Here is an 8,042-nt window from a genome sequence, read left to right as displayed (position 1 = left end):
AGAAAAGAGTTTGGAGAAAATATTTATTAACTGTTTCTGGAGGTTTTGAGAGGTTCTCTCTCAAAAGATAGTTTGACATGATTGGGGGAAATACAGTAGTTTCTTTGTTGTTCTAGAACAGCACTGACCAATAGGGTAGCTGCTAACCATATGTGACTATTAAAATTGAGCACAATGACCAACTGGCCTATAATAGGTTCTCTATATGTGTTTCCAAACTTGAATTGACAGAAAAACTACAGTTCCTTAGAAATGATACCTATTTATTTTTCATTACAAAAAGTTCATTAAACACATTGGAAAATACAAAAAAAAGCTCGAAAAATTTTCATATGCTCATAATTTCGTCTTTTTTAGTTATGCATAATATTTTTAAAGTTGCAATGATACTTCATGTTGTACGCTGTGTAATTATGCCCTCTGGTTAGACCTGTTGTGCAGCTAGTCTGAAGAGTTGCTCTTTCTGAAAGATTATTTGATGGGGGAGGAGGTGAAGGAACTTTTCTAAATCCTCTTTAAGCATCCTTCACTGGTACCCTATCTTATAACAGTTACACCCGAATGGCATTTTAAGACCATCCTTTGACACGTGAAAAGAAGAAGGAGTGTAGCTAATTTACACTGCCAATTAAGTCCCCACGGGTAAAATCGCAACTAAAGCAGAAAAGAAAAAATATGGGCAGCTGGTGATGTATTTGCAAATTTCCAGAGCATTAAACCGAAGCATGTGCTTCGGCCTGGCGGGCTTCCTCTCCCCGCCAAAGCGCCCAAGTGTCAGGTACACTTCTTCTGAGTCGGGGTGTGGCGGCAGGAGCACCATGCTTCGGCCCTTCTGACAGATGTTGGCGAAGCCTGGAACCCGCGCCAGTGGTCCCGGCTGGAAGGGAGCGGGCGGGGGCGGGGCGGGGCGTGCCGGGCGGAGGCGGGGCCCAGAGGCGCCAGGCGTACGCCTAGAGGCCCGTGCGCCGGTCACGTGCCGCACGGGCCCGGCACAAATTAATGGAGCGCGCGCCAGCGGGCGCTCGTGGGGCGAGCGGCTCGGAGGGGCGGCGCCATCTCACGGACCGGCGCTACCTCGCGTAGCGCTGCCTGGCCGTCTCGCGCTCCGCCCAGTTCCCGGCGCCGGGACCCCGCAGACCGTCCTTCCGCAGGGCCTCAAGTCTCCGGTAGTGGTAGCCAGAGCCGGTGCCAGCCGTTTCATCGCTGTGACCTCCCACCCCGGGAGCTCTGGGAGCCCGGGTGGCCGCGTAGGTCAGTTTCCGTGGCCTGTTCCTGTGTGGGCGGGTTCTCCCTCCACCCCCCCGGCCTGATGCGCGGGGAAGATCTGTCCGCCCCTGGCGGGGGGTGCGCGCGTCGCCGAGGCCGGTCAGAGTCGTGCGGTGGCGATGCTGGGCTCCCAGCCCGAGTTCGGTCTCCCCGCGGCCGCTGGCCCTCCAGCGCTGCAGCGAAGTTAGTTGTTTAAAAGTAGCAAGATGTTGGCGTTTGTGGCACTTCCACTCCCAGTGCTGCGACTTCGTGGTGGTGCCACATGCATTTCCTACCATGTCTTCAGCTGCGTGCTAGCTCGGTACTTGGATGTGCGCCTCGTAACTTTTTTAGTTTCCCACTACCGTAAGGGGACGATTGATTCTCCGTGGAGGTCACGAGCTGCCCACGTGACCATCTCACAGTGTGCCTCGTGGTTAATTCGACAAGCGTGGAGAACTATCAAAGGGATTCAGAAACAGTATGAAAGATTGCAGCTGCACAGCAGGAACAACGATTCATTTACCCGGGGGCCCTACTGATTGGCAGAAGGCCTTGGGAGAGTCTTTCTGATTTAGTTAATACTAGTTTTTCGTTGTCCAAGTCGTTGCTTTATGCAGACTAGGTTGTGAAGTTGAGCTGTTGGCATTGTGATATTAAGTTAAATATAAGGCTGCTCCAATGTAGCAAATTTAGCTATTAGGCTATTGTGGAGTTGATACCATAATTAGCTTTAACTTCAGTGATGCGTTTTCACTGACAGCTTCAGCCCGCATTGTCGTAATGCATTCTGGGTAGAGTTTGGAATATCCTCAACTCTTTGCGAAGCATTTATAAGAGAGTTTGTTGACTTTGAGGGCTGGCGATGTTCGCGTACTAACCCTGAGAACAACGAATTTTACGCAGCCAGTATTGGAGTGATAATTTCTGAATCCTCCAGTTGAAATTTTCAAGATCTCTGCATCGATTACAGGATGGTTACAAGATCCACCCTCTTCTCATCTCCCAGTTCTACAGGAGGGGGGGTGGGGAGGAGAAAGCAGTAACAGTTTTAAATTTTATCCCCTTTTTGTTTTCTCCCTGGCAGTACTGAACATTTGATATTCAAAATAGGAGTTAACTGCCGCCAAGTCGAGTAGATTTATCTGGAGCAGTTGTTTTAACGCTGTGTAGGCTTCTGCCAAATTCTTTTTATCAGGTGACACTTACTAAACATCTCAGCAGAAATCTTATCAGCAGAAATTTGGGGTGGGTGGCTAATCCTTGTCCCTGAAGGCCTCTCAGTCTTGGAGGTATTATTCAAGCAGGACTTACACCTGTAAATCAGAGCAGCTAGAAGTTTTTTCTAAACTTCACTCCCTCCACTCTTCCTTTAAGACAGAGGGAAGGACTTGTTTCGAATCAACAAGTAGGAGAATATAGCCAGATTTTTGTTGTTGTTGTTTTTGTCTTTTTATGGATAATGTGATGCAGTGCCCGTTAAAATTTTCTACTCGTGGTTTTATTTTACAGGTACATCTGTATATTTAATCTTTTCAAGTTGGATCTCCGTAGCTCTTTCTTACCTCTTCACATTACTAAAGCTGAGCTTTTGTGCTTTCTGGGTAATCACTGAGAAAAATAGTAGAAAGCAGAAATCATCTTAACAAATAATATGTGAAGTAGAGAACGAGCTAGCAAGTGCACATGAGAAATTTGAAGTGGTTAGGAACCGTGTCAGTCCTTTCAAGCCAAGTCTGGTGGTGATCAGAACTTTATTCATGACTAGTAAATTCTTCCCAGTTCCTAGAAAGAAGGCAGATGTGAGCCGTGTAGGCACCCAATTATACCAGTCTTGCCAGAATTCATTAATGAAGTGTTAGAAAAGATACCATCAGGTACTCTGTACAATTTATATTGATGATCATGGTGTCATATAAGTATCTTATAGGATGCTCTTGATTCCTAGAAATGTTGGATTTTCCCTCACTTACCTGACTTAAGCCACTATAAGGTGGCCAAGTATAAATAGTTCCAAAGCTTTTTCACTGAAGTATAGCTGACATACAGTATTATTAGTTTCGGGTGTACATCCCAGTTACTGCACAGCTCTGTACATTAAGCTATGTTTACCATGATAAATGTAGTTACTGTCTGTCACCATAGACAATTTTAACACTTTTAGTAAGAGGAATTCCCAAGTCACTTGCTTTGAGTTCTTGTATTAGCCAGCAAATAGGAATTTCTGTGTAGTGAAAACCGCCTTTAACTGTCCATTTTCCTATCATGTGACAATGGAAAGTAACCACATGTTTTCACTTTGTGAAAGCTTTTCTTTAAAGAGAAGCTTCTGATGGTGTGGTAGATAACAGGTCAGTATTATTGTGTATACCTAATTTGATTAAGTTTGGAAGGTAATTTTCAAATGTGAAATAATCAAAATGGAAAACATTTAAATACCTTTTATCTAAAATTTAAGGAATTTTATCATTAAAAGCTAGCAAGCTCCTTGTTAGAGTGTTTTTACTATTTAGAACTGGATTTATCAAGTATGTGGACTTCTCTGCCCTTTGCTCCTACAGATCCAAACTGCTTGAAACAGTAGTTAATAGTTTTCAAAATCTGTCAAGTTCAAATCCAAATCAAGGTTGCATCAAAGAGTTCTTGGTTAATGCAGCACCTAAAATGTATAGCAACCTAAGATTACTTCAAACAATTTCCAAAGCAGGGCCAATAAGCTTACATAATTTTCACAAATTTCGATTAACACTTTCAACCAAATAACGGTAAAATAAATACACAGCTAGTAGGATTATTCTTTTACTATGTTTGTAGGGTATCCAGATCCATGTGAGTACATGAAAAATAGGAAGAGAAAATAGTGTAAATATGTCAAATATAAAGTAATAATTTGGAATAAACATTTTTACATTGACTTTAATGGTTCACAAACTTTAGTGTGACATATTACAATTTTAGCTACTTCTCTATCATTTCTCCTCCAAAGGAGGTAATGCTATCAGTGCACAAAGGCTTATTGGAAGGAAGTTGTAAAGTTTCACTGAATAAAAATTTAAGTGACTTTTAATATTTAACTTTATATTTTTAAAAGAAGTGAGTACTTCCTGAAATAGACTTGATCATTTGTTTCCCTTAAATTGCCATATTTTGGATGTCTCATTTTAGTTAGTAAATAGCTTCTTAAAATGAAGGGATTAAGCCATAATTCAGATTTAACTTCCTTAATGCTCACAGAAACCATAACTAGAATCCGTGACCTTCAGAGGCTGAATTGAATTTTATGAAATGTATGACTTTAACAACATTTCATGCCTTGAATGGAAGTTCTTGATTCTGGTTGTGGCTTTATCGTCATACACTTGGCGAGTAACTTTATCTTTGTACTTTTAATATTTTTCATCTCTAAAAATAGGGTTAGGTTAAATATAAATCTGTCTACCAATGTTGAATTTCTAAAACAATGTATTTATGTAACTGTTATTAGAAATTTGTAGGTTTTTTAAGAAAGATTTTATTTATTTGACAGCACAACCGGAGGGAGCAGCAGACCTACCCTGCTGAGTAGGGTGCCCGACCTGGGGCTCAATCCCAGGGCCCTGGGATCATGACCTGAGCCAAGGGCAGACACTTAACCGACTGAGCTACCCAGGCACCCACAAATTTATAGTTTTAGTTTTGTTTATATGTGTACGTATGTACATACATACACATGGGTATAGCATCATATTAGAGAACTCACTGATTATTTGCTAGGAGTTAGTAAGATCGAGGGCAAAATTTATTTTCTTGCTCTTGCCATGTTTTTTTTTGTTTGTTTTTTTTTTTGTTTTTTTTTTAAAGATTTTATTTATTTGTCAGAAAGAGAGGGAGAGAGAGAGAGAGCGCGAGCACAGGCAGACAGAATGGCAGGCAGAGGCAGAGGCAGAGGGAGAAGCAGGCTCCCTGCTGAGCAAGGAGCCCGATGCGGGACTCGATCCCAGGATGCTGGGATCATGACCTGAGCCAAAGGCAGCTGCTTAACCAACTGAGCCACCCAGGCATCCCAACTCTTGCCATGTTTTTACATAGTTACTTCAGTTTTTAATATTTTCCTCACATTAAGAGAATGTGATAGTGGAGGGGAAACCCCACACCATTGAGTTGCTAACTATTTTGGAATGCAATGCTAATAACTAAGCACACTACAGATTTTTATGTTAGGTTTAGTTTGTAAAATATATTCATAAATTTAATTTTTCTCATTATTCAAATTCCTAGTATACATTGTTTCAACTATTATTGTAATAATACCAAGCATAAAAGCAGTATATATGAGAATTTTAAAAATCACAACATGTAGTCAGGCTAAGATCTCAGTTGTCAGGGGTATGGAATTTATCCACTATATTGAATGGGCATTCAGTGGCATGGACTGACTATCAAGGATGGAGATCAGTTTAATTAGGTAATTTACAGTGTTTATAAAAAATATAAATTTCCTTTCTACAAAATAATTTAGAAGCCTGTCTTCCTCAGTGGACCTTGGAGGAGAGGAAACAAGGCAAAATAGTCTGGAGTCTCCCAGTTTTTGAAGCTCTCAATATTTTTTTGTCTAGTTATTTCCTTGAAAATATTCTCTTGGTCATTAAAAATCTCAGTGTATTTTAAAAAGAGAGTTTGGAATTGCATGAATATGAAAAGAGCAGTTGAAAATATCCACTTGTTGATAGGCTGTGGCTCAAATCCCTTCTGATCAGCTGCATTAAGAAATCACCTTTTTTTTAAACCTCAGAGACACACCCCTTTTCTGAAATAAGCTCAAGATTCCAGAAAATGTTTTTTAAAAAATCTGTTCAACATCTGAATTTGGATTCTTTTGTTTTGCTTTTTTTTCCCAAAAGTTAACTATTAATCCTAGAAATTGGTTTGAGATACACTAAATTAAATAGTAATGCTGAGTAATCCTAGAGTGGTTTTTTTTTTTTTTATTTTTTAAGTTCTCTTTTTTTTTGGTATGATTTTAATTTCCTGTGGCATATAAGAGAAAACTTTGGGCACTGGGGTGGTTCAGTTGGTTAAGTCTCAGACTCTTGTTTCGGCTCAGGACATGATCTCAGGTTTGTGAGATTGAGCCCTGCATCAGGCTCCCTGCTCAGTGCTCAGAGGGGAGTTTGCTGCAGATTTTCTCTCCCTCTCCCAGCACCCACCCCCTGCCATGTGCACTTGCCCTTTCTATCTTTCTCCTCTCTTCAATAAATATTTTTTAAAAAATTAATTTTGTTATTAGGTAAAGGTGTACCGCTTATATCAAAGGCATGGCCTTTAGGCCTCTCTGTAGGGAGGCAGAATTGCTTTGTTCTCAGAGAAATAAATCTATGTCCATTCATCTGTCCATCTATTTAACGTTTGATTTCCTGCTATGTTCTAGGCACCTTGCTGGGTACTAGGAATACAGGAATATAGTGGGGAATATAAGGGATGTGGGACCCTTGTCTTACTCAAGTTTACAGTGTAAGGAATTGCAAAGAAATGACATGAATCCTTACAGACTGAAATGTGGCAAATACTGTGAGGGACCTAGTTGAGGTTGGGAATGGAGAAGGCAAGTCAGACCTGAGAAATGTGGATAATAACTGATTTGTATACTCCAATACTTCAGAGTTCCCCTAGTTTAAAGCCTGGTTTTATTCATGAATGAGCCATCAGAGTTCAGGGCAATACCTGGAATGTGGTAAGCCCCCTTGTGTGACACTAGTGATGAGGAAGGCAATAGTGTCCCTGGTGGTGGTAGGGAAGCTGCAGATTTATGTGGATATTATGTTGGACACCTTCCTAGCCCGCGCTGATGACTACCTGGATGCCTGCTGAAGGCACATGGTTTTAGATAGTAGTGGATATTCTAAAATTCCTGTCTACATAGTCAGCCATGGATTCTTCGTTATGATTCTTAAATGGATAAGTTGTCATGAAAGGTTCTATGCCTTGGTTTGGAACGATTTCTTTGCAGCATAGTTGGAAGGAACATAGAGATGATTATATTGGTCTAGTTAGTACTGCTAGCATTTTAGGAAGTTTACTCAGTTTTTAAATTATAGGTATCTTTGGAGTTGTGCAATTTTGACTGTTAGAGCTACCGAGAAATTATCTGCTATAAAATGTATTCTGTTCTCTGCTCTTAATACTTATAAAATGATTTGCTCATGGAAGTAAGTTTTAAATTTATATGTGATTTTATAAACTTGTTTCTACGGGGAGATAAAGTGTCAGATTCCACCATCCCCCAACCTCTCCTTTCTAAAGTAATAGGAGTTTATGAAAGAAACATAGGGGAAATGCATTAGGAATTTATCTTCAAAGATATTACTTAAGTCCTAAGTTTTACAGTCAGCAAACTTCTGGAATTGACTAGGCCTTCTGATAGACTAATTTGTTTTGATCAATGTGAGGTTAAAATTGCTTTATAAATGACAGCATATCCAAGTTGCTTTAAGAATGTTTTTGAATCAGGGGCGCCTGGGTGGCTCAGTGGGTTAAGCCTCTGCCTTCGGCTCAGGTCATGGTCTCATGGTCTCATGGTCTCAGGGTCCTGGGATCAAGCCCCACATCGGGCTCTCTGCTCAGCAGGGTGCCTGCTTCCCTTCCTCTCTCTCTCTGCCTGCCTCTCTGCCTACTTGTGATCTCTGTCTGTCAAATAACTAAAAAAAAAAAAAAAAATGTTTTTGAATCAAACAGGCACCTCCATTAAAACCCATGGGAGTTAGAGAACAGCAAGAGATTTTTTTTTTAAGGTTTTATTTATTTATTTGACAGACAGAGAT

The 8,042-nt window shown here is 40.7% G+C and overlaps 1 protein-coding gene across 1 annotated transcript in view; it reads left to right on the top strand.

Annotated features, from left to right (window-relative positions):
• The first annotated feature begins 1,210 nt into the window (after positions 1-1,210).
• The window catches only part of LOC111142507 (oxysterol binding protein like 1A), a 236,652-nt gene continuing 229,820 nt past the window's right edge, over positions 1,211-8,042 (top strand). The window contains exon 1 of the mRNA XM_022495736.1: positions 1,211-1,251. The gene's annotated coding sequence lies outside the window, so the exon portion shown is untranslated. The remainder of the gene's footprint in view (positions 1,252-8,042) is intronic.

The sequence above is a fragment of the Enhydra lutris genome, unplaced genomic scaffold, assembly GCF_002288905.1.
Source record: "Enhydra lutris kenyoni isolate GAN:26980312 unplaced genomic scaffold, ASM228890v2 scaffoldscaffold8, whole genome shotgun sequence".
NCBI lineage: Eukaryota > Metazoa > Chordata > Mammalia > Carnivora > Mustelidae > Enhydra > Enhydra lutris.
Note: the sequence above shows the minus strand (reverse complement) of the source record. Positions and strands in the feature narration are given on the sequence as shown.